This window comes from Crotalus tigris, unplaced genomic scaffold, assembly GCF_016545835.1.
Source record: "Crotalus tigris isolate CLP2741 ecotype Arizona unplaced genomic scaffold, ASM1654583v1 scf7180000018831.1652172, whole genome shotgun sequence".
NCBI classification, from domain to species: Eukaryota; Metazoa; Chordata; class Lepidosauria; order Squamata; family Viperidae; genus Crotalus; species Crotalus tigris.
In genome coordinates this window covers 985,962-1,012,246 of record NW_024097221.1, presented here as the reverse complement: position 1 = coordinate 1,012,246, position 26,285 = coordinate 985,962, and the positions used below count along the sequence as shown (strand labels likewise).

Sequence of the window (26,285 nt, the reverse complement as noted above, 5' to 3'; positions counted from 1 at the left end):
GTGGTGAGAGGGGTGGTTGGCTGGCTGGCTGCCTTGGTAATAGGAGAGCTCGGAAGTTTCATTATTCCCTGGACTTGAGAAATCTTAATATCAAATATCTAAAGTTCGTTAGGCAGAATGAGCCTGCTTTCCTTGGTTAACTCCTGGCGGTGGAGGAACAGGAACGAGGCTGAGTTTGAGGTCAGGGCAAGTTTTTTTTTCTTCGTAGTAATTCCCAGGCTTTGAAATCTTAGTAAACTTTCTGTGGTTCTTGTAGAAGGACTTGAGACCAAAAAAAAAATAAAGATCATTGCTTTGACGTTGATAGTTGGTAGCATAAAAATATAACACACATTATTTATTCAAAGTGATAGATAATTTGGGCATAGGTATGCTTATTTCAGAAAAGGATGAAGTCTGAATTTTAAATTATTGTGAGAAAGTATGGTTCAAAATGATGAGTTTGGGGTAATCGTTTTATTTTTATTTGTTCCTGTGTCAGTGAAGATGATTATGTGCCAGCATAATCATTTTCAAGTCCTAAGCAAAGGTATACATAGATTTTCTCTATCACAAATTATCCCTAACTTGTTGTTCAGGTTTCCCAATGGTTCACTCATCACCATAGTAACTGAATCCATCCACTCCTTAAAATGATAGCTTTGGGGACATAAACAATTTTGTTACATTAGTGGAAAAACTCTTAAGTGGTTTATTTTTCCAGGCCTGAATCAGCTTTAAAATCTCTTCGGTGTTAAAACCCTGATAGCAAGTGTCTTCAAGAATTAATTACTTGAAATCTGAGCCTGTTGCAAGGATATAAGGATATAATGTGTAATAACTTTTAACAAAAGTATATGGCCCACGTCTGTGCAATGGTTGTGTACTGAAGTTGAAAGAGTCATGCTGACTATAAAGATAAGGCAAGGAGGAATGTGTAGATCAGGCATGTCAAACTGCCAGCCCGGGGCCTGGATGCGTTGTGATACATCACGCAATGTCACGTGATGTCGCGAGTTTGACATGCCTGATGTAGATAGGAATAAAATTTAATAAAAAGTAGCAAATAGAGACATCACTCATAAACAACAAACAATTGCTTACAGTTGCTCCATAAATAAACTTCTGTGAGACTTAATTTCCAAGAATCCCAAGGCATTCTCCAAAGCACAAGCTTCAATACAGTAGATTCTTTTTATATTACATTTAATTAGTGGGGATGGGGAAGGGCTTGATAGCATTTGATTTCAGTACCTTTTTTAAAATGTCAAAATATAACAGCATTGCAACATAAAATGACTTGGGCTTTAACCACATTCTTGTGAGGCAACTTATTTTATGAGAACAGATAGTCAACGGCTACAGTTCAATGCATGTTATATCTCCCTATTATAGGTCTGTTTTTCAGCATCAGATATTGCAGCAGTATAGGTCTCATGGCAGACTTTGCAGAATACAAAAGGAATACTAATACATCTTATCCTTATTTCTAGTTTGAATTCATTTTAATTCTAAAAACTTCCCATCTTCTTGTCTCTAAGGATATAGAGCAGGGGTCTTCAAACTTGGCCCTTATATGACTTGTGGACTTCAACTCCCAGAATTCCTCAGCCAGCATGCATAGCTGAGTAATTCTGGGAGTTGAAGTCTACAAGTCATAAAAGGGCCCAATTTGAAGACCCCTGATATTAATGTTTTGAGTTCTCTGTTACCTGGGGACTTGATCCCTGTCCTTCCTTGGCTTCTTTGAGTAATTAAGGTAGAGATGAAGGAGTGGATTTTGAGGTGGTTAAGTGTGTTCTTGAAGGGAAAAAATTGTCCTGCTGCCTAAAAGCAGAGAATCATTCTCTTTAAAAAGGTGATTTTTTTGACCCCACATCTTGCCCTCAGTTTCCAACTTTGCAGTTTTAAGGAAGATCTTGGAGAAGATGGTTGGACCTTGAGTAGCAAAACTTCTGGGAAAGAGACAGCAGTGACCTCTTGTGGATGAACTTCTCTGGGCCTTGTATGACGGGCATTCAGTTCTCTTTGTACTGGTAGATCTCTAATGTTTTTAATATAATCAGCCATGGTATTGATAGGAGTAAATGAAAGATCTTCAAAATTTAAAATTGTAAGAGGAATTAGCTGTAAGAGGAAGTAGCTGCAAGAGGAAATAGCTAGCTTAAAAGTAAAATAAAACAAATTGAAAAACAGGAAAGACAAAACTAAAATGTACTGAATAACAGGAAAACTAGAACAAACTGAAAAGAACCTATCTTTCTAAGGATCCATAAAATAACCAGGAACAAAAAAACAAGCTAAAAGAGCATGTTCAATAGACTATTGAATATCGTCTGACATACCTTGCATACATTGTCTGCTCATTTAAATACACATGCAATGTATGATTTAGTATGTTTGGGTAGGGTAGCAGGAAATATGTAGAAGGCTGTGGGAGAGAATGTAAACTTATAGTACCTCAGCCAATGAGGAACGAGGAGGGATGGGCAGCCAGTGTAGGGAATGTATAAAGATGTTGATTTGGAATGTTGAACTTTGGAGAGAACCAAGCTTTGATAGCTTCTCCCCGCTTATTGCAATAAATGAAACAAACGGTCTTCACTGTGTCGTGGCTGGTTATTGGTCAGGCAGGTTTGCCACTGGCTGCGAAGGAAAGTCCCCAGGAGCACATAACAGTATGCTCCTGAAGTACTGTACTATAGTGAATTTAGAGGATGGCCATGACAGACAGGGAAGGCCCCCTACAAAGGCAATTCACAGTAAACGTGGTTTAAACCCATATTAAGGTAGATATTTATGAAATAGTATAAAACAGGCATCCCCTAATTCACATCAAGATAAAAGAGGGAAGAAGGAAGCACGTTCAGGCTTGCAACATTCTATTATTATAGTAATTCTAATAAGTTTTAGGCCTGTGGTATGGAAGCTGCTTAGAATAGTATGAAATAATTACAAGTTGCCACAGGCATAATTTTTTATTATTTATTTTTATTGCTATAATACACAGAAAAGAAAGGAAAATGCAGCTGGATATAAAACAGTACATCCCAACACAGTTTTTGTAGAAACTGAAGAGAGAGGCTGAAAAGAGGAAAACGCATGTCCTGCCAAGAGACGACTAGCAGCCATGTAATTATTTAACTGCAAAGGGAGTGAGGGTGGGCCAGAATCCCGATATAGATGTGCACACTTTGAGACTATAAGCTGCACATACCTCCAGAAGAGAAAGTGAGTTAACTTTATGTTTAGACAGATGCAAATAAATAAATTGGTTCATTGTTTTATTGCCGTGTCATTAGTGCTTATCAGAAGGGCAGAAGGGAGGGGGGGGGAAGAATTCAGCTCTTTTAGCTGCTATAATTAAATACTACCATAATTACTTTACATGCTTGAAAATGAAATTAGTAACTTAATAATAAAAGGGGAGGAATTCACAAGAAAGTACTGTGTTATCAATAGAAGAGAATACTGGGTGGAACTAAGGGGTCCTTGGTGTTCTCTGAGTTTGGTTGTTTGCTTGGAGACATTTCATTACCTGATAGATAACATCTTCAGCACTAGAAGAGAGTGGGGTTTGCTCAGAGAAGAAGAAAGCTCAGAGAGCACCAAGGATTCCCAAGTATTGTGTATTTGCTGTTGGATCAATTCCCATGAATTCATGAAACTATTGTGTCAACCAGCTCATTAAATAATGTATGAATGTGAAAAAATGTTTATTAATTTAGACAAATGTATCATAAAGTGAATACACTTGAATTACTATTTGTGCTAATACAGAGTTCAAATTTGGTTGCTGAATACATTCAGAGTCATAGAAATAAAGCATGTGGGAGAAAAAAATGAAATATTTAGCAAATTATTCATCACTGATCAAGTAATAAAACAAGGTTGTGTGATTTTTTTTAGTTGTTTATAGGTAAATGTAAAAGGAATGCTTGTGACACAGATGTGTCAGTGTGGATACGAACATGCATGTTCTGTAACTTTGTATACAGATGATGCCAAATTTTTGGCTAAAAACTAACTTGCATCAATTGTTAGCTAGATTGTATGATGCAACAAAGAGTATGGCGTTGAAAATTTACACATTGAAGACCCAGATAGCTATGTTTGATGGGGAAAACATTTATGACAAGTTATGCATAAATGGTGTAAATTAGAGTAATTAGATAAATGTGTGTACCTTAGTAGAAGGTATATTATAGATGTAAATCAATGAAATTTTAAGCCATGCAATATTGATAGTAAACATTCTGAATGAATATCAGCATTAAAATGTGTTTTCAATTATTCTAAGATAAGATATTATCCCGTGATCAATGTTTAATGTTGGATTTAAAAATTGAGCTCATATATTGTATTTTATAATCATATTTGCTTTCCCCTTTTTCCTTTTTATTTGTTCTTTTTGTAATAGTTCTTTATTTTAAAATATATATAAATAAATATAAATATAAGATAAATATGTCACATGAAAAATATAAAAATAAATTCAGTGCAGTAGAGAATGGATTACTGAAGTATAGGTGGAGAAAAAATAAGAGATGGGGTCAAGAATGAGGGTGTGATCAATGTCAACTGAATCCAAAGGTGAGTGACCAATATGAACAAAATTCAGTGAGGCCATTTGGTCATAATGAGGGAATGAATGAAAATAAAATTGCAAAACAAACATATGAAGGAAATGTGGTGGAACAAAGAAGAGCTAGAAATAGTTTATGAGGCTAAGAATGATACTGAGAGGTATAGCTTTCTTCTTCCTTTCATTCTTTCCCTCCTTCTCTCTTTCACTATTTCATTGAACACTGCAGTCTGCTTATTGTAGAGCAGGGGTAGGCAACCCAAAACACTCAAAGAGCCACTTGGACCTGTTTCCCACCAAAAACAAAACACTGGGAGCCGTAAAACCCTTTTGATATCTAAAATGAAGATAACACTGCATATATCCTTTTTTACCTTTATTATAGGTGTGTGTATGTGTATGTGTGTGTGTGTATGTGTATGTGTATATATATACACACACACACACAGAGAGACACACACACACATATACACATTAAAAATAAAAGTAAAAATATGACTCTTGGGAATATCCATACTATTAAAACAATGATCACCAAGAGAATGCTTTAAGAGAATAAAATTACATACACACAAAGGTAAAAAAAAGGATATATGCAGTGTTATCTTCATTTTAGATGTCAAAAGGGTCTCTCTCTCCCCCCCTCTCTATCTGCCCTTGGTCTGCCACTCCTCTTCCCCCAGTCTCTCTCTCTCTCTTTCTCCCCCCCCCCTCCTATCTGCTGCTCACCTGGCAAGCTTCAAGCTGTTGTCCAACAACCTCCGGGGTAGGCAGCCTCGTCTCTTTTATGACTCATGGACTTCAACTCCCAGAATTCCTGAGTCAGCCTAGCTGGGCTAGTTAGCTCTCTCCTGCCCTTCCTGCTTCCTTCAGAGACGCAGCAAAGGGAGGAGCTCCGCCCAGAAAGCTTTGCAGCTCCTCAGAGAACACACACACACACACACACAGAGAGAGAGAGAGAGAGAGACAGAGACAGAGAGAGACAGAGAGAGAAGCAGGGAAGCGCAATTGCCTCTCTCTGTCTCTGTCTCTCTCTGCAAAGGCAGAGGAGGCTGGGAGCCACAGGGGGAGGCTCAAAGAGCCGCATGCGGCTCCGGAGCCGCAGGTTGCCGACCTGTGTTGTAGAGCTACTTTTGAAAAATGTGTGCAAGTTGTAATTGATACATGTTGTAACAGCTAAGATCCTACTTGAGAGAAGGTACAGGAATCATATGAAGTTTGTATTAAAAGATCACCAGTAATTTACCAGTTACCAAGCACAATTTAAGTTGTTTCTCAGCTGATTCTATATCTGCAGGACAGACTTTTCAGCAATGCCTTCACCATCATAAGCCCACATTTCTCTGAAATGCAAGAAATGGTGTTCTAGCTCTGCATTGCTCCCAAGTTATAGAAGAGAGACCCTCAAGAGCTGCTTTCAGCCTTCTCTGTCTCTCTCTCTCCCCCTCCCTCCCTCCCTCCCCCTCCCTTTCTCTTGCTCTCTCAGAAAATACCTAATAACAGATGTTTCATTAAACCTGCAATTTATAAATGATTTAATATCGCTCCATGATGCTTTTTAATCTATTAGTTTATATTGTCTTTATTTTAAAACATCATTAGTCACCTTGAATATAAATATAAATAAATGTGAAATAAAATATATGTAAATAAAATGCACTAAGGTATGTGTTGTGAGGAAGCTTTCTAATAAAGAGATAAGTTTTTTCTTTCAAAATTTCAAAATCTCAGGTCTTCAATGAAACTAAATGTTTAAATAGGTTTTTGATCATTTCCAAAAGATTCCTGTGAAGGCCACTAACCTGGATTCCTTCAAAGATCCTGTGAAGGCTACTAGCCTGGATTCCGTGTAAGAAAGATTATGCAATCAATGCCTATAAGTCATAATGGCTGATTATTACCATCTGCTAATATCGATGAGTACTTTGAGTGAAAAGATGCTCTTTATTCATGTCTTTTCATGAATTTTCCAGTGGCCATTGTGGCAATAGAATCCTGAAATTATCCCAAAAAATTCCTAATGTAGCCTTTACTGTGCTTGTTAACAAAGTAATGATTAAATGTATGGGATTTTGCATTTTTTGCAGTATTTTTTTACCATGGGGAGTATTTTATACTTTCATCTTAAATTTGCTGAGCATTATGTTTTTCATTTGCATATTCTTTAAACCTGAGATTTCTACTTTTTTACCTTTAGTAAACGTGCAGGAAATATTAGGGATAATTAAATTTATTTGTTGCCCATCTCGCCACAAGGTGACTCTGGGCAACTTACAAGGTTAAAAGCAAATAAAACTATAAAGATGTGTGTGTGTGTGTGTGTGTGTGTGTGTGTGTGTGTGTGTGTGTGTTATAGTTAAAAATTATAAATTATGGTAAAAAGATGGGGAGGGAGGGAGCATGCAGAGGGTGAGATAGGATCTACTATTAGTCCATCAACCACTTCCAGCAAGCACTCCTCCATTGGGCTCCAAGACAACTGTCAGGGACACGTTTTCAGGCCCTTAAGGTCAGGAGAAAAGGAACAGATTTCACCTCGGGGCAAGATGTTGCAAAAGGCAGGAACCACAGCAGAGAAAGCTCTTGTCCTGGACCCCACTAACCAAAATTCCTGATGCCTCCTCTGCTGGTATGGCTGGGTGGGCAGATCCCGTTGAGATGACACGGTTTCTCAGGTAGCCTGGACCCATGAGATGCATGGCTTTATAGGTAATAACTAACATTTTGAACTGCATCCAGAAGTAGTCCGTGCAGAACAGTGATGTAATGTGGTGTAATATGGGCCATTCTAAGGGCCCCAAGGCTGCCTGCATCAAGGCACTATGCACCAGTTGTAGTTTCCAAATGCTCTATAAGGTTAGCACCATGTAGAGCACATTGCACTAGTTCATACTTGAGATGACCAGGGCTTGAGTGATTGAGCATAGGGAATACTGATCCAGGAAAGGCTGCAATTAGTGCACAACATGAAGTTGTGCAAAAAGTCTCCTAGTTGCTAGTCACTCTACAGGTGCAATAAAGGTGGAGAAATAATGTTGTTTCACTACTCTTATCGGCATGAGGTAGGCCTTAATAGTGCCTAAGCCATGTCCTGTCATAGTCATCCCTCATTTTTTTCCATTGACGCTCAAGGCTTCTCTTAACCTTCAGATCCCATAACTCCTCTGTGAACCACAGAGAGTATTGGGAGTGATGGGTCAAGAAAGGCCACAGAGGCACAAACCCGTCCAAAGCCCCAGCCACATTTTGATTCCCGGTGGTTACCATGGCTTTGACAGGGCCATATAGCAAAACCCCTGGGATATCCCCCAGTTCTCTCTGGAACCCATTTGAGTTCATAAGTCTCAAGGACGGACTACTTGAATGGATCTGGTCTCCGAGGGGTGGCATAAGAGAGTTTCAAGGGCATGATCTGACCGTAATGTGGATGAAGTTAAATCTACCACCAGATCAAATGCTGCCATTGCTCTAACAAAAAGATCATGTCTGATGTGTGGGCCCAGCTCGGGCCCATGATCACATTTTCTGCTTTTCAATTAAGTTACATGGCTTACATGTTCTATGTAATAAATAAATTCATTGAAATCATTAAATCCATTAAACCAAAACAAACATGAACAATTAAAATTAAACCTTATTCAGCTCTAGGGAAAAGTATAGTGAAAACTATATAATTTTTCAAGAAACAACAAAATAGACATTAAAATCTATTCTTAAAATCTAATCTTAAAATCCATTTATATATGAAGTTTTAGCATCCATTGGCTAAAAAAAAACATTTTTCACATTTATAACCGTGCAGCATCCCCATAGTTAAATGATCAAAATTCAGACATTTGGCAACTGACTCTATTTATGACTATTGCATTGTCCGAAAGACACATGATCACCTTTTGAGAACTTCTGACAAGCAAAGTCAATGGGAAAGCCAGATTCATTCAGCCATGCTATTAACTTAACCACTGCAGTGATTGAACAACTGTGGTAAGAAAGATCTTAAAATGGGGCAAAACTCATTTAACAAATGTCTCACATAGCAATATAAATTTAGGGCTCAATTGTCATAAACTGAGGACTACCTATAATGGTACACAGAAAGCAAATTCATAATGTGCATTTGTCAACCAATTGTAAACTTTTCCATATGACAGCAACAGAAAAATAAAAATAAGTCATTTCTGATAAGTAGCTGAGACAGATATCATTTTCAACAAAAACAGTTAAATGACATAGTTAAAGTTTAATCTCATACAGTCTTCCAGGAAAAAGAACAGTATCTTGCTACATCTGAACTATCATGTGATAGAGACCAGTACAACTTAGCCTTGCATGAATGCCAGTATTATTTGAATAGATTAGAATATCAGTGTGATTGATTATGGCATTGTACATGAACCTAAAAAGAACCTAACCAAATCTCCACAAACCCTTAATGAGAGGTCCCCAGTCCTTGAAAGACATCATGCTTAGCTTATTCTTAGCAGCTGTTAAAGTAATATATACTACTGTATACTACTAAAATTCTTGTTAGTATGATCTTTAGCTGGATGAAGGATGCATCATAGGGCAACAGGTTTTGAACCAACATACTTCAAATGGAATGTTTCGAAAATCTGGGACCCTTGGCTCCCAAGGCATTGACATTTGGAGAAGTTGTGGCTGCTTCAGTGCTACTGGTGGCTGCTGCTGTGATTAGGCGATCATATTTCATACTCCGTGACTGTTTCCCAGTCAGTCTCACAATCCCTCACTCCCGCACTCGGTTGCAGCCACTTACCTGCCTATTGGAAAAGATAGAGGAAGGGAGAGAGGGAGATTTCCAATGCTTCCTGCCAGAAACTCAATAGGGAAGCCAGCAGGAAGTCAGAAGTTGTTCCTGCTCCCATTGTTTTGGCCCATCCTTGTTCATTCTGTTCTCTATTTAGGTAAAGAAATACGTCTGAAATTATGATCCAACAGGGCACAGGTTGTTTAGTAATTTTTCTCTTATTCAACAAATCTATCCAAGGGCATGTACCAGGTGTACAAAAATCTGTTAGTTTTTGTCATCCATTAACTTGGAGGGAACTCAGATGACTGGAACTGGAACAATACAAATAGAATAGGGATTGACAACAGATAGCAAATTTCATGCTGGTATAGTTTTTGGCTAACTTAAGGATTGGTGGTAAGCACTTCAGCTCAACAATGGGGAAAAACTATTCATTTACAATTTTTTGTTTGTTGCTTCTTCCCATGACTATATATCAGGGTCCAGGCCAGCTAATTAAAAAAAATATAAACACATATTTATAAAACAGTCATTTTAAAAAAAAATAAATCCAACTTTGCATTAATTTTTAAACTTTCTAATATATCACACCATTTGCAATTGGATTACATAACCATATCCCATGGGTAATAATTCATATTTTTACCCAAGACTCTCCCAAACTAGATTCATTTTCCTACAGTCCACCAATTATTTATTTTGTCTCAAGATTTCAGTGCTGATGCAACCTTATTTTAGATGACTTCAGTTACTTCTTCAGAAGAGACCATCTTCTTCAGAAGTTGCTGAATATGAACATTAATCTTATGTGGAGCCTTTTATAAATCTGTACTGTGACTTAAACTCATATTTTATCCTAATTTATAAATACATTTATAAGTAATGTAAAATGGGCTTTACTGACCTTATCAATGCTTTAGATATATAATTAGTTCTGTGAGCCTAATAGAAATATGCCAGAATGAATTTGTCTTTCAGAAAATGAAAATGTTTTTGCCTTCAGGGAAAAATAATAATTTGCAGAATATGTAGCATTGAAATGATTTTGCTTAACTTTTTAGAAAATGTGGATAAAGCCCCTAGAAAATAATGGAGATGTGCCTCCAATTAATCATTCCTAAAACAATAAGGGATTTTGTTATTACTATCTACACTTGTTCTCAGCTTTAATCTGTCTTTTTAGTTTGAAGCTGTCAATTTATAGAAGTGGGCTATTTTTTTCCAGTCTGTTTCTCTGCTGAGAAATTAACTTTCTGTTACAATAATGGAGATCAGATTTTTTAAAGGTACTTACTCCTCAAAAAAACTGTTTGAGAAAAAGGGCATAGACAAATTAATAGATTTCTAACAATAGCCTATATAATTAGTGATTGGACCAGGTCATTAGATGGCTTAAGTAAATAATGATCTCTTGCACTCTTAAGCTCACACTTTCTTCTGAAACAATCCAGGTTCACACACAGCATATATCTTCTAATACTGTTAATTAGATGCCTAGAAACTAGAAGGAATTAAAAGCAAATTTTAAATACACAACTTAATTGCCTTTATCTTGTTGAATTTGAATATTGGGAAAAGGTAGTAAAATGCATTATGCCTTTTTGCCACTAGAGGATGATTAACCTCTGCAAGGATACAGTTGCACAGTTATAATGGCACAGGTTTTTTTTATTACTGTACAGTACAGTAATTTATATGCTGGGTCATTTGCAAGTTACAAATAAAAATATGGTTATACCATACCATACCATATACCATGATATTACAAGTACAATATGCAAGATTTAAGAGAAAGGATAAGACTATATTTGCAATCTTAATCATAAAATCTAGGCTGGTTAGTATTAATTCCCTTATTTATATTGAATTATCCTCCCAGGGAAAAATTTCAGTGTCATATTGAGCTTTCCTTCTCAATATACATTGAAAAGGATCTGCTGATTTATACATCTGTCTTCCACTGAACTATGTCCTCTGACTCATTTTATATTGACCAGTTTTATCATAAAATCCAAAGCTTGACAGATCTATCAGCAATTCGTCAAATCTAATTGTTTATGCTGATTTCTATCTTCAGCTCTTATTTCATTATTTTCTGATGTGACTATTTTCAAGAATTTTTTTTAAGAAAAAAATATAAGAGAAAAGAGTTCCAAAAACAAATTTAACCTAATGGAAAGCAAATCCAACTATATTGGCTGTATTTTCTGTCTCACAATGTTTATGAATATTATAATACATTTCCCAATTAGTTAATGCCTATGGATATATTCACTGCCATGAGTTATTTATAAAAATAATAAAGGTAGGAAATGTATGTATGTATGTATGTATGTATGTATGTATGTGTTTGTGCCACAACATCATCCTTTCATTGTTAAATAAAGTTCTATGATCAATTTATAATCCTAAGGATACTGCTCTATCTTACTAATCAAAAGAGAAAGGAACTTGATTTTTTTGCTCTTGATCAAAACAACTTTTGTGTGTCCTCTGGGTGGCACCATTGTTTAAATGATAAAATCAATTCATGATCTTAAAAAAATGTGAGATATTTCTTTTGCATTTTTATATATTGTAACTATATATAGCCTCAAAGTCTAACTAGTATATTAAAAGGAGCTTTGTTGAACAGCAGGAAAGCTTTAAGGGTGGAGCCATTTCCTTATTCTTCTGGGTATTTGCATGTTTTTTTAATAGCTGTTATATCAAGATGGAAACTTACCAAGCTCACTTGGAGGATAAGTGGGTGGAGAGAATCCTATCTGCGTTTAGTTAAGAGGCTCATTTGTTTCTAAAAATAATAGTACTGTAGTATCACAGTAGTAATTAACTTCTTTTCAGAAACTAAGAAGAATTGTGATTTTTTTAAAAAAACAGAAATTATGTCAGTTTAAAACCAGGAAACTGGAAGGAAAGATAATGTCTTAATGCAGTGGTTCTCAACCTGTGGGTCGGGACCCCATTTGGGGTCAAATGACCATTTCACGGGGGTCGCCAAACAAGGCTGTCCGCCATTTTTTCCCCTTTTCTATGGCCACGCCCCTGGCACCCGGTGATGTATAAGTGGTTGGGGGTCACCACAACATGGGGAACTGTATTATGGGGTCGCGGCATTAGAAAGGTTGAGAACCACTGTCTTAATGCATCCCCTATCAATAATGTTTGCCCTAAACATATACACTTTCTTGTTCAGATCCAGATCCATATAGGGAAAATGGAATTCCTGAGATTACAAAGATAACCCATTTTTTCTGGGATGTTTTATTATTCTGGTTGATTGCACAGTCAGCCAGATGTTTAGTTTAGATTTCACATTCTAATCAATCTATTGAGTCCTCAAGAACCCAGAAGAGGCAGATATTTGATGGTGTTAACAGTATCAATGCAGGATGTAAGTTCTTCCAAGTTCTTCTTTTGCAATTGACTGGTGGTGATTTTGTCAATGCCAATGGTGCTTCAGTTGTTTTGGGATTGCACCTAAGGTTCATATTATAATATTCCTGTTCTTATTATTACATTATAATTGGACATGAAACCTTTAGACTATTGGACAACATCATTGCTGATAATGCAGCATATCCAATACAGAATCTTCATACAATGATAGAGACCATGTTGTTCATCAAGCATGACTTCCTCACAGCATTCAAATTAAATCATCCCAGATTATTAGCTGTCCAGAGTCTGTTTGAATAACTCCTGTGAAAGGGAGCCCACCATATCTCTGAGTAATTGTTTCTACCATCAAACTGCTTTTCCTCTTAGGAATTATTTTCTAATATTCAGTTCGAATCTGCCTTCTGTAACTTAAATCTAGTATGTCTTGACTATTTGGGTTTGAAGAGGAGAAGGCTTCAAAGAAGATGTTGGTGTGCTAGTTCCACCTATTGATATTTCTTTAAAGATGCCACTTTTTTTCTTCAGGAACTTGTACCATGTTCATGTTCCATGCTCTTTTTTCAAATATTGTTATCAAGTCAGGTATTCCTCATCCTATAGATGGGAAACTGATTTTTGTTTTCTAAGAAAGAATGTGTGTTTAATTTCCTTCTATTATTTTCAGCTTATTTCTCCAATTTATGAAGATTGTTTTAAAATCCAGTAACTTGGCTGTTTGGCCCTTGAGGTAATATGAATCTTAACTCTGATTTTTAATCAGCAGACTTTTGATTATTGAGCATTCTAGTGCTTGGCTAAAGATCTAAAACAATTTACAATGGGAAAGAGACCATGGGAAGAGACCTAAGTGTCCAAAATCTTTGCAGAAGTAAGTTTGTGGACCATCCATTAGTGGCATGATACACTATGTTCCACAAAAAAAAGCATGACATGGTTACTTTATATCTACTGCAGTTATCATTTGTGAAAACCTTTATTTTTATTGCAAATGTTTGTGTGTTAAGCTTGATAGTGATAACTACCTTTCCTCTTTCTTTTGCTCTTTTCTTATCCAGCATTTTGGAGGTATGGGAGGATGGATAGCTGTTCTCCCATGATTGTTGCACAGAAGATAAACCACCACACTAAAACCTCTTTTTTTTTTCTTTTAGGGAGGGGTTGTGGTTCTTGTGACAGATATATTCCTGAAAATAAAATTGTCTTCTGTTTTTCCGTAATTGTGGAATAGAATTTGATAAATGGTACACCATCCTAAACTCCCCTCTTTTAAATAAATGCAAAAATGGGAAGGGAGTTTGTGGAGAATGAGACATACAGAGTTTATGTGAGTCTTTGAAGTTTATATTTTATTATACTCAACCTCTTATATTCACTCTCTAGTCTAAAGCAAAACATTTTCTCCTTCAGTTTTTCTCCACCCACAGCAAATCTGTGAGGTGGACTGAAGAAGATGATGGGCCCAAAGACAAAGTCAAATTGCATAGCTGAGGGTGGACTAGAAGGCTAGGGATAACAGCTATGCTTGATGCAAGCATCATAAGAAATTTTAAGTTGGGCAGTGAAAGTTTTATTTCCTAGCTATGATAAGTAGTTTGCTTCTTCCTCTTTGAATCATGTATTTTCTAAATACAGTATATGTCACAGAAGCTCCAGATGACTTCAGTGACACTCCTCAAAATGAAAAGTAAGTTACAACAGCATTGCCTTTGGAACTTCTCTCTACTAAGTAAACTGTAATTCCATAACAGTGTTATTAAAAGTAATTGTTAATATAGATAAATCTCCAAGCAGAACAGCAATTATTTGAGCAGAGTTTGTATTCACAGCAAAAAAACAAAAAACTTCCAAGGCAGACATGGTTCATCAGGGACATTTACCAATTAACCGAAAACAAACAAAAAAAAAGAAAAATATGGAGGGAAAACTGCATCCATTCCTTTTATAAAGCTGTAATTTCCTTCTGGGTTAAAGAACAAAGCTCATTTGTTTCAAAGGTGCTGCACATCTGTTTCTGTGGCTAATCACCATTAATTATGAAGGACCACTTTTCAATGATATTCCCGGTCCCAGAGCTATGGTATGCTTGTTGCCTTATTCTGCAGTCTTCTGCCAGTTTTTGGCATTGCCTAGTTTTATGATTAAGTATAAAAATGTAGAGTTTTTCTAGATCTTTGGCATGCCCTAAACTATCCAATTGGAAACTAAAGAAGTGATTAATCAGAGAACTCTCATGAGGAAACTATAATAGTTTTTACAAGGGTAACAAGGACAATTTCCAGAGCTATGTTTTGCCAAGCAAAATGTAAGCAACTCTGTTTTTTTATAAGCTTGCATGACAAACAAGAGAGAGAGAGGAACACATATAAGATAGGAAAGGTAAACCCTGCCTTTCTTTAAGATTGACTCTATGATTAACATGCAAAGTTTATTTTGCTTTATCATAGAACAGCTAATAGTGAAATTCTATTAATTGCTGAATGTTGTTTTGTTTGGCAAATCCAGGAAGCAGTTTACATGGCTACGCAGTGCTCTGGTTTGCACAGCTTCTGAAATAGTATTATTGTAACGGGCTAATACTGATTAGAGACAGTTCCCTGAGGAAGGAGGACCTTTTGATGATTGAGTCATTTCCCTTCTCTGTTCTGCTTCAGTAGTACAGTGCTGCTCATTGTATCATGATACAGATATTCTCTCCTTCTCTAATAAGCAGTTTAGAACTTGATGCCTTAGTTGCAGTGATTGGATTTATGATTCTGGAGCAGATGTTCCTCACTCTTTCTAAATGCAGATTTGTTCACCATCTGAAGTATTCAGGGGTTTTTAACAAGCATTTTAATCATGATTGTTTTTATATATTTATCGTTTTACTTAATTATTGTACATTACCCACAGTCACTTTTTGTGAGATGGGAAGCCATATACATTTGATAAATAAATGATTGATCCAAGTGTCTTGTGCAATTATTACTGCTATCACATAGAGTTATTCTCTGTCCCTCACATTAGAATATAGAAAATTAACTCTGGCAGTTCTGCTAATGGATCTGATTACAGAAATAAGAAATAACTTTTTAATCTTCAGTGAAAGTGAGGAAACAATCTGTGGAAATCTACATTGCAAAGCCTGGAAATATATGTTTGTTTGTTTTTTTACTTCTGAACTTCAGTAAATGTGACTTTTTTTAATTTAATAGATAACATGTAACGTGTGTGTGTGTGTGCGTGTGTGTGTATGTGTGTGTGTGAAAGCTATATTCATAAGATTACAATAAATTTCAAAAGAATATCATAAAAACTGTCTAAGACAAAAATTCAGAGCAATTCTAAAGAGACTGAGGACCTGATGGAAGAACCACCACATCCAGTTCTAAGCCTTTCTTGGAGTTATGCCAGCCAGAATAAAAGATGATGAAGAGGCATCTTTTTAAATATTGTAGATGTTTTCATTGTTTTTTTCTTCCTGTTTTAGACATGTCCAACTAACTTATTTTAATACATTTTTAGAAGAACTTGGCTGTAACAGGAAGATTTATTTGGGCATTTTGCCTTTTGTGGACTTTTTTATGTTGCACATAGTAGTGTTTTTAATTATGCATTGTTAGAACTTGCTGTTTAGAACTTGCTGTTATAGAATAGGATAGGACAGGATAGAATAACAGAGTTGGAAGGGACTATTCTGATATAAAACTGACCAAGGGAAAACATTTATCAAATTATTTTACAGTTGTTAGTTTTACTGAAAAAAATTCACAATGCTCAAAAGCAAAACCAAAAGACCACAGTACAGAGTTAGAATAAATAAAAGAAAATATAGTAAACTTGACAGTCTTCTATGTAGTTTCCAGTTTTATTTCCAGATAAATAAGAGGCACCTGAGTAAAAAGTCAAGCTTAACTTCGTTTGTCATTTCAGCATTTGAACATAGATCATTCTCTATAAAAGAGATTCCCTCTACAACACATATTGATTATCCTGAGTCTATTCCATAGTATGAACATCCATAGAAGCTGATTCTAATCCAGCAGGTTGTAAAATAGAATTCAGCTTGCTGTACGTGACCAAATTAAAATTACAGTAAATTGGATCAATCTTATCTTACATCTTTTTCAGAAGGGCTTATTTTATCCAAATGCTGTAAATACTATGCCCATTACCCATTGCTTCATAATTTTCACACATTTTTCTAAAAGGGTATTTTTAAAATGATGTTTGAGGCCAGCAAGGAAAGGCTATCATGTCTAAACTAAACCCAGATGTTTTAAAGTGCTTTCCCTCTAGAGGTGCAGTAAATTGTTTTACGATTAGACAGGAAGCTGTATCAGCATTATTGCTCTATAAGGAGCCAGTGTTATCAAAAGACAACACATCAAGGGCTTGTCCTCACAGGAAGGCTATCGTGAGTAAGCAACTATGCTTTAATCCAATTGGTTATGGGACTCCTCGTGTGAAAGGTTTGGTGTTTAGGGAAAATCATTATCATGGAATATGAGGGGGAGGTACAAAAATCATACAAACATTATGAATTGCATCCAAATAATTACCACATTTCTGAATATGACCATTTGAAAAATGTAAAAGAGATACTAAGGAGTAAAGGAAATAGGCAGAATTGCACTTTCAGACTTGCCAGATTCTATTAATGGAAACTTATAATAAAGTAGAATTATCTCATCGTGTTTCCTATCTGGTTCACCTGGTAAATGTATACCAATGTATATTTGAAATGCCTTTATACATTCTAGATAATTTCTCTGGTTTCAGAAAATATAATGTAAATTTCAACTTTTTTGACCATATATTTTCCGATTAATCCATCCTTATAACTGCAATTCTTAGCCCTCGTTATCATACATTCTTTAACCTGTTCTTTCATTTCAAATTTCAACAAAATTATACATTTTAACAACCACATACTGCTAAATTGCATTTCAAATTATAGCTTACTTTGCTCCAGACCACACCATAAATCTTTTTATTCATCTTAAATCATCTGATAACTTTAAATGGGAAAACATTGACAACTATATCCTTCTTTCATTAGTTTCTCTTTTGATTTTATATTCCCCTTAGTGAATCTCCAATAGTTCCTAGTATGTTTACCATTTGTCTTTGATGTTGTTTCTCTTCTGTAAAGTGCTTGGTATTTTCAGGCATAGACACATTATTCTCAATAAGGTACATCTAAAAATATTTTTTTAAAGTCCACATTAAATTTAACTTTATCATACCATAAATATCCATGCTATCCAAATCTCAGGTCATGATTTAATTCTAAAAGTCTTTCGTTTCTCAGCAACTTTCATCCAAAACAAACTGCAAAATACAATTTCAAATTCAATAATCCAATCCTTTTTCTTTGCATTTTGTAACCCTTTGTATTTAACTTGTGGTTTTTTTTTCCCTTGCCACACAGATTTAGGTGTATCCTTTTGCCATTGCATGAATGGTACATCTCTTGTCAAAACAGTCAGCATATTACTTCCAACTATCCGGGTGCTCATTTTACCGGCCTAAGTATTTTATTTTTTCCTCAATCTTAAAACCAGTTTTCTCCATTTTTAATATTCTCGTTCATATTTTAATATCTTTGTCTTCTGATCATTAATCTTAAAACTTGCTAGCATGCCAAAGTCTTTGATTTCCCCACTGATGTTTCTATGACCACTAACAGATCTTCCAAAATTACCTCTAGGTCATCAGCAAATGACATTAACATAAGTTTATTTTTTAATCTTTACTCCCACAATTTTTGTCTTATGCCTCCATTCAGTGCCTCCAGAACTAAAATAAATAAGACTGGAGTTAGCAGACATTCTTGTCTTGTCCTTTTTTGAATCTCACAAGGTTTTGTTAATTCTCCATTAACAATTATTTTTGCTTTCTATGAGACATAAATTGATCTATCCAACACATTTTAAATATTATTTCATAATTATATTTTAGGTAAGAGCCTATATTCAACTTTATGAATAAAGTCCTGTAAAATTATTTTCAATCTTTCAGCCAAAATAATTTTAGACAACATATAGCAGACACGTCAAACACAAGGCCCGGGGGCCGGATGCGGCCTGCGAAGTGGTTTCATGTGGCCCGTGAAGCCACCTGGAAACAGTGAGGGAACGGCCCCCACTTCCTTGGCCTTGGCCAGGCCAGTCAGGAGCCAATGTACAATTTTGTGGTAACCATCTATGCTGAAACGTATTCAGTCTTAGCTCCACAAGGCCATCTAGAAACAGCGAGGAACCAGCCCCTGCTGTGTCGGCCCCGCTCCCTGGGTACATGCTGGGGAGGTGTCACCCTTTGTGAGGAATGAAGAAATGGACCATGCCTTGGCACTTGCCCCAGTCCCACCCCCTTCTGCCAGAGACCCTCAGATCTGTCCCACTCCTGCCCAGACCCCCACAGGCATCCTTGACGCGAACGATGTAGAACTGGCCATGCCCACCCAGTGGGCCACACCCACTCCATCCACACTCACCCAGTAGGCCGCACCCACTCGGCCCCCCGAGGGCAACCGCAATGCTGATGCGGCCCTCAATGAAATTGAGTTTAACACCCCGGACGTATAGTCATTATTCAATATTGGTCAATAATTTCTTGTTAAAGTCAGCTCCTGGATCTCATTAAGTATTAATGCTGTATATTTCCAGCTTTCAGGAATCTTTCCATTCTGTAACATGCATCATATATTTTAATGGTTATAAAGGTTATAAAAGTTCATCCTCAAAGCATTTATAATAAGAGGCCAGCAGATCATCTAGTCAGTTGTCTTTCCTGTTTTAGTCCTTTTAATAGCTACTGTATATAAACTTCCCTTATTGTTACAGATCCTTTCAAAATTTGTCTCTAATTCTCTGTAATCTTCAGTAAATTCTGTTTATATAAATATTCATCCACTTTTTCCAAGGAAATTTCTTGGCCTTTCTGTAAAATAGAATAATATTGATGAAACACTTGTTACATATTTTCATTATCTGTTATATTTCCTTCCTGTCACTTTAGGGCCACCTTCTGTTCTTTTTCTTTCTGCAATTTATATGCCAAAATTTCCCCAGTTTATTTGCAAATTCAAAATGTACTTGTTTTGCATAATTCATCTTTATTTCCATCTTTCTCACTGTTAACATAAATAATTGACTCTGTAAAAGCTTAATTTGCTGGGTAGTTGTCCTCTTTGGGGCTTATTTAATTCTTCCTTTTTTAAAAAATTTCATCCTTTTGTACAAAAGTTTAACTAATAAACTGCCACTTTGGCTATCACCTCATGAAGCATTACATAGAACAGAGATGATATTGGAATGTAAATGGGTGACATATTGAGACTTATTAATATTTGAAAAAGAGATAAAGACAAGAGAGCAATTAGTAAGTGAAGAATTTACTTGTGATTGGTTTAATTATTATAGAATTTTTGAAAGATTTAAATTTGATTTTAAAAGTTTTGTTTGAATTGGACGTTAATTTATGTTCTGGAGATGATCACTTGATTTCTAAAGCATATAAAATGTTACCCAAGATGAACCTAGAAAATGAATATGTTAAAGAATGTATGGAAAAATGGGCAAACTTTTTGGGTATAATATAATGCTAGATAAATGAATGTATGGGCAAAAAGGACAAAAATGTACATTAAATTATAGCTTGAAGTAAATTTTTTATAAAATGAAATATCTTTGACTCCAGATAGACTAGCAAAAATATATAAAAGGATTTCTAATAAGTGCTAGAAATGTAGTCAAAATCCAGGTTCATTTTATCAGTGTGGTGGTCTTGCAAATATGTGAAAATATACTGGATAAGCATAACAATGACAATGCAAAAATATTTAAGATATAAATAATAATGAAACCTGAAGCTTTTCTTTTAGGTATGAGGGACAAGCCAATTGAAAAACAATATGGGGGACTATTCCTCACATGGTGATGGCTGCAAGGATTGTACTTGCCAAACACTGGAAAGAAAAAGAGATGCCGACTGTTGAAGAATGGATTTTGAAATTGACTGAATTAGCAGAGATGGTGAAATTAACTGCTTTGATTAGAGATAATGTACTGGACAGCTTTATAAGAGACTGGAAACCATTTGTAGACTTTCTATGTGCTAAATATAATAACAGATGGTTAACAGAAGCAGTTGAAGAAGATTAGTGTAATGTTTAGCTCAATCTGTTGACTGCTTTTTGTTCTTTCATAGATAGATAGATAGATATGTAGGTCTTTGGTTGTTCGGGTTTTCTCCCGCATAAAATTGGAAGTGTCTTGGTGACGTTTCAACGAAGTCCCATTCGTCATCTTCAGGCTGGTGTTTTCAAGCTCCTCGAAGCACGAAGGTGAAAACACCAGCCTGAAGATGACGAATGGGACTTCGTCGAAACGTCGCCAAGACACTTCCAATTTTACGCGGGAGAAAACCCGAACAACCAAAGACCTACATACAAACACCTGCAAAAACCTCAGAAAACATATGTGTGTGTGTGTGTGTGTGTGTGTGTGTGTGTGAGAGAGAGAGAGAGAGAGAGAGAGAGAGAGAGAGAGATATTTGTAAAAGGGGAGAAGAATTTACTGCTTTTTCCTTTTTTTTTCAGCACCAGGTAGATCCTACATTAAATGTTAAAATTATGTGATCACGTTTTTGCTCTCTTCTTTTTTGTACACCATTTTTTTTCTTTGTTGTTGTTAGGGTTGAATGCATGTTTTTGTTTTGTTTCCTTTTGTTGGTTTGTTTTTCTGTTTTGTATTTTACTTTTTATGATAAAACAATAAATAATATAAAATTTCACCCAAAATCTTTTGTATTTTCTCTTGCTTTATCTTTTTGAAATCATTTACAACTTCTTATAAAAGCTTTGCTTGAATCCAAAACTATTTATCTTTTTGTGGCTTTATTAAGATTATTTTCAAAAAATGCTTTTAGTGTTTTGGGTTTTTTTTTGCAGTGCTCCCCTACCATTTCCTTTTGCAACAAATTCATTCAATCTCCATCTGAAAGAATAATTTTTCCCTTTAAAAGGTGAAGTCATTGAGTTATGGTCTGAGAAAGTCTCTTCTTGAAAAAGATCTATGTCTTTCAGAAAATAAGTATATTCCTTTGAATCACCATTTTTATAGGTCCATGCATCAACAAATTTCAAATTGTCCATTAAATCAAAGAAAACCATTGGTAATTTGCCTCTTAATATTTTTCAATTTCTCAGGAAACGCCAATTTTCATTTAGAAAGTTAAATAGTTCATCAAAAGTCCTTTATAAAATATAGTTTTATCTTCATTTAGGGCATAAGTCTTAGCCCCCTGTAGATTAACTTCCACCCCAATATACAGTATCTACTGATCAGTCAGTAGTCTTTGGATATATTTGGAGAAATTGTACATGCAACAACTCAATTTCTTTTTTTTTTTCATTCCTGCTGAAATAAATTCCTCATCTACCTTTTTGTAACTCAAATATTTTATATTTTTTCCTAATATGGTTTCTAGCTTTAACTCATTCGACATCAGGGTGATACTTTTATGGTTATAATATTACAGCAGTTTAAACTTTTAAAACACTACCAGTGCAGCTTTTCAATCTGACTACTCTCCAAGACTCATGGGTATTTCTATTATGGGGTTTATATATAGTTTCAAGTGAGATGATGTGTCATTGTAAACACAACTTTTTATAAATACACTATGAACTTTGTAATATGGGAAATTCCTAATTAAGTTCCTGTCAAGTTAGAGCAGGACTGTTTGCAGTGATATTATCGTCTGAATTTGGCTTTCAGAAAGATTATAAATGTACTTTTCAATGGGAAACCTATTGAAAACAGGCATAAGAAAGACATTGCAAAATCATACTTTTCCTTTCCCTCCACAGAAAAGTAAGTAAGGCAAGTAACATGTCAAAGCAAACCCATACCCACCTAATGCTGTTATGTTTAACAATTTTGTCTGCAATCTAAATCACAGCCCTGTTGGAAAATTAAATATGCAATGCGCACACAAAAAAACAGTGTCACATTAAAAAAACTAAAGACAAACTACCAAATACTATAAATTCTCCATCACAAAGCTTTAGAGAATTACATGCATGTATGTTACTGATTTATTACTTTTTTTGAAACTTATTTTTATACCTCCCTCTTCTAAGGCTCAGATTGCAATAAATCATACCATACCAGTTAATTAGAAATATTTAAGTTTGTTGACTGATACCAATTGTATGCGCAAAATACCCTATTAAATTCTATGCAACAACATAGGCTCTGATATGTATCATATTAAAAATATTCTCAAATATAATTTTCTATTAAGAGGCAAAATATCAAATCAACCCAATATGTGCATAATTTTTATTTACTCCATTTTTAATTTCCCTTCACTTATTTTGAAGAAAAATTAAGAATGGATTAAATAAAAATTATGCACATATTGGGTTGATTTGATATTTTGTCTCTTAATGGAAAATCATATTTGAGAATATTTTTAATATGATACACATCAGAGCCTAGGGAAGGTGACTTATCTACAGAAGGGACTGAAACCTGTACTTATAAAGGAACATAAACTATAGTTCAAAGAAACATAAGAGAAACAAAGGTGAGGGTTAAATTCATGCAGGCATCTTGAGATGCTGAGTTGCCTCTGTGAGCAACCCGTATTAGTGTAAGGATCAAAGGCCAGCAACTCAAAGCCAGCAGGCCTTATGCATCATTAGAGAACTGCTGGTGGATCCCACAGTGGGTACCATGTCCTTTTCTCATGATCCCAGGAAGCACACTGTGGTGAAAGGGAAAACCATAGATGATGATGATTCAGAGATGAAGCCTCCAGAAGCTATGGGTGCTCCATCACTGGAGATTATGTAAGAAGAAGCCAGATAGCCATTTGAAATGATACAGGATTTCCTTCTTGAGCAGGGAGTTGGACTAGAAGACCTCCACAGTCCCTTTGTACTCTGTCATTCTGTTATTCTGACCTTCAGATTTTCTCCTTATTGAATGAAAATGGTACAATTCTTTCAGATGTGGTAAATGTCAGAGTTATACCAAAAAAAATCTATAGACATGTGAAACAACTTTTATGGTGAAAAAAATGTCATAATTGACTGATGATGTTCAGGTCTGTGTTCATTAAGCAAGAATGCAGTATGTTATTTCATGGTGTTACAAGCAGATACATTTACCTTACTACTGGTATTGAGTGAGGGGAAACAATAATTAGAAAAGAAGGAAAAAAACACTTCATGCCCGATTATAGCAAAAACTGAATGTAATTCATATTGCTGAAGTTTATTAAGGTTCCCTAATATTTTTACAGCTTTTATTACAAAGGCAGAGAAATACTCATCATGAGGGAGAAATGAAGCCACTAGATTCCCCATTGAGATTCTGACATCATCCACTGAGCCATGAAGTTCTAGGTGAGAATTGTCTGATCACAATTTTGTTATTACAATATATTGTTTGCAATGGTAATTTTGTTACATTTTTTATTTTGCTTTATTTTATGTATTGTTAGCCACCTAGTATGAGTTAGCCACTCATTAGTATGAGAAGGGCAGCCTTATAAATTCAATAAACAAATAAATTAAAAACATCCTTATAGTCATAACATATTACAACCACAACAGCATAAGCTTTTAAAAATGGGAGCTATATTTTCTGTGAAATTTCTTTTATTAAGCATCCAGATATTACAGGAGTTGGAACTACATTTTTTCTTCCACAGTTTTTTTCAATATTTCAAGAGAGTTATTTTTAAGTAAAACAGGAGGGCTATCGGATGTTTAACACTATTTCATTTACCCTCTTGAAACAGAAAATTGCACCACTGTTATTCAATAGCTTTCTAATAAATTAATATTTTACAGTGCTTAATTTTAGACGACTCCATTCAGAGGCCACAATATAGAATCTTTGGATTCACACAATGCTGATGGTTGCCTGCATGACTTAGTTCAGATTATGGCTTGATTTTTGCTTCAGCTTCCCCCATTCAGGCTTTCACTTGATGGCTCCCTAATTATACAGATTAGATTATAAATTTGCAGGGCATCAACAATCTGGCTGTTTCCCCAGGTATGTAGGTCATGGGGTAAATGAGCTTTGCTGCTACTGATGGTGAGCTAAAAGTTTATTTTGGTACCAGAAGGTTATATTTGGTGGATTTGTTTGTTTCAAATCTTGTAAGATGCCCAGAGTCATTTGTGTGAGATGGACAACTATATAAATATTTTCAAAATAAAATATTCATACAATACATTTAATATTACCAAACTGTATTGCAGATAATTGTTAGTTTGGGGAGAAATATTGTTTACCATCATTAGTCATGCCAACACAAATCACAAATCAGAAAGGATACACATAGAAGAAAGAAAACAGGAATCTAAAATTTAGACTTACTTAAAGATGCTAAGAAGAACTCAAAAGACTTCAGCAAAACTGTTCCAGTTTTGTCTCAGTCTTGTCTTAGAAATAATTCATTCTACTGTAAAGTGTGTAAAATAGTGTAGTGACTAAATCTGTGGAATTTTAAATAGAGCTTAATAAAAATATACATATATATATCCACTAGGCACAGACATATTTGCTTCCTAGATTACTGAAGAAACTTGATAATGATAGACTGACCTTTGACTGACCCTCTATTCATTACATTTGTGAAATCCTAGAGAATAGGTAAATATCAGTTAATGGGAGAAGGGCATATGGCCATTAAAAAGGGGGGGAAAGAAAATGCAGTGTATTTTACCAGTTTCATATCATGGAAAAATTCTAGACATATCAAGCAACTGATTTCTCATAAAAAGTTATGATTACTAGGAACGAGGGTGAACTTTCCAAGAACAAAACTTGTCAGACTAATCTTTCATTTTTAATGGGATAACTTCCTTTGTAGATCATGGAAAGTCATGAATATAATCAGTATACAGTGGCTCCACCCCTGCCTTGAAAACAGTTGGTTCCTGATCAAGCTAAAATGAGGTCTTCATGAGGTCATCTTTATAGTTCATTAACGTCTGAAGAAGTGGGGGATGCTTATAAAAATGTTCATGACACAAATTTACATGAAATGGCTTCTATTCTAAAATACAGAAAAAAGTAAAAAATTATCTTGAAGTTCAAAAAAATTGGCTGAAAACAGATAAAAAATTAATAAGACATGCAATTGCCTTCATTTATAAAAAAATGCACACACGTGTGTGTGTTTGCATGTATAGTATGGGGAATGTTTGACTTGGTAGTACTATAGCATATGTGAATACTTGTAGCTAAATATGAGTCATGTAATTTTAGGCTGCATTGACAGAAATACAGTTTGTACATAAATTACAGAAAGTAATCACAGACGTTCTGCATTCATTAGACCACATGTTGAATCTTGTGTAGAATTTTGAGTCCTACATATTTAAGAAAGGTGAAATTAAAACAGGTGTGGAGAGATATGGTAAAGATAATTCACAGATTTGAAACTAAGTCCTACCATCTGAAGAAAGATTGAAGAAATGATGTATGTTCAGTCTTGAAAAGAGCAGGCATAAATATATTGGCAACTCTTTACATA

The 26,285-nt window shown here is 35.2% G+C and overlaps 1 long non-coding RNA gene across 1 annotated transcript; it reads left to right on the top strand.

Moving 5' to 3' along the window:
* The first annotated feature begins 1,647 nt into the window (after positions 1-1,647).
* Positions 1,648-25,882, top strand: LOC120314102. Its single transcript, XR_005558340.1, has 3 exons — positions 1,648-3,210; positions 24,036-24,138; positions 25,620-25,882. It is a non-coding gene; the product is annotated as an uncharacterized LOC120314102 (long non-coding RNA).
* Positions 25,883-26,285: the final 403 nt, after the last annotated feature.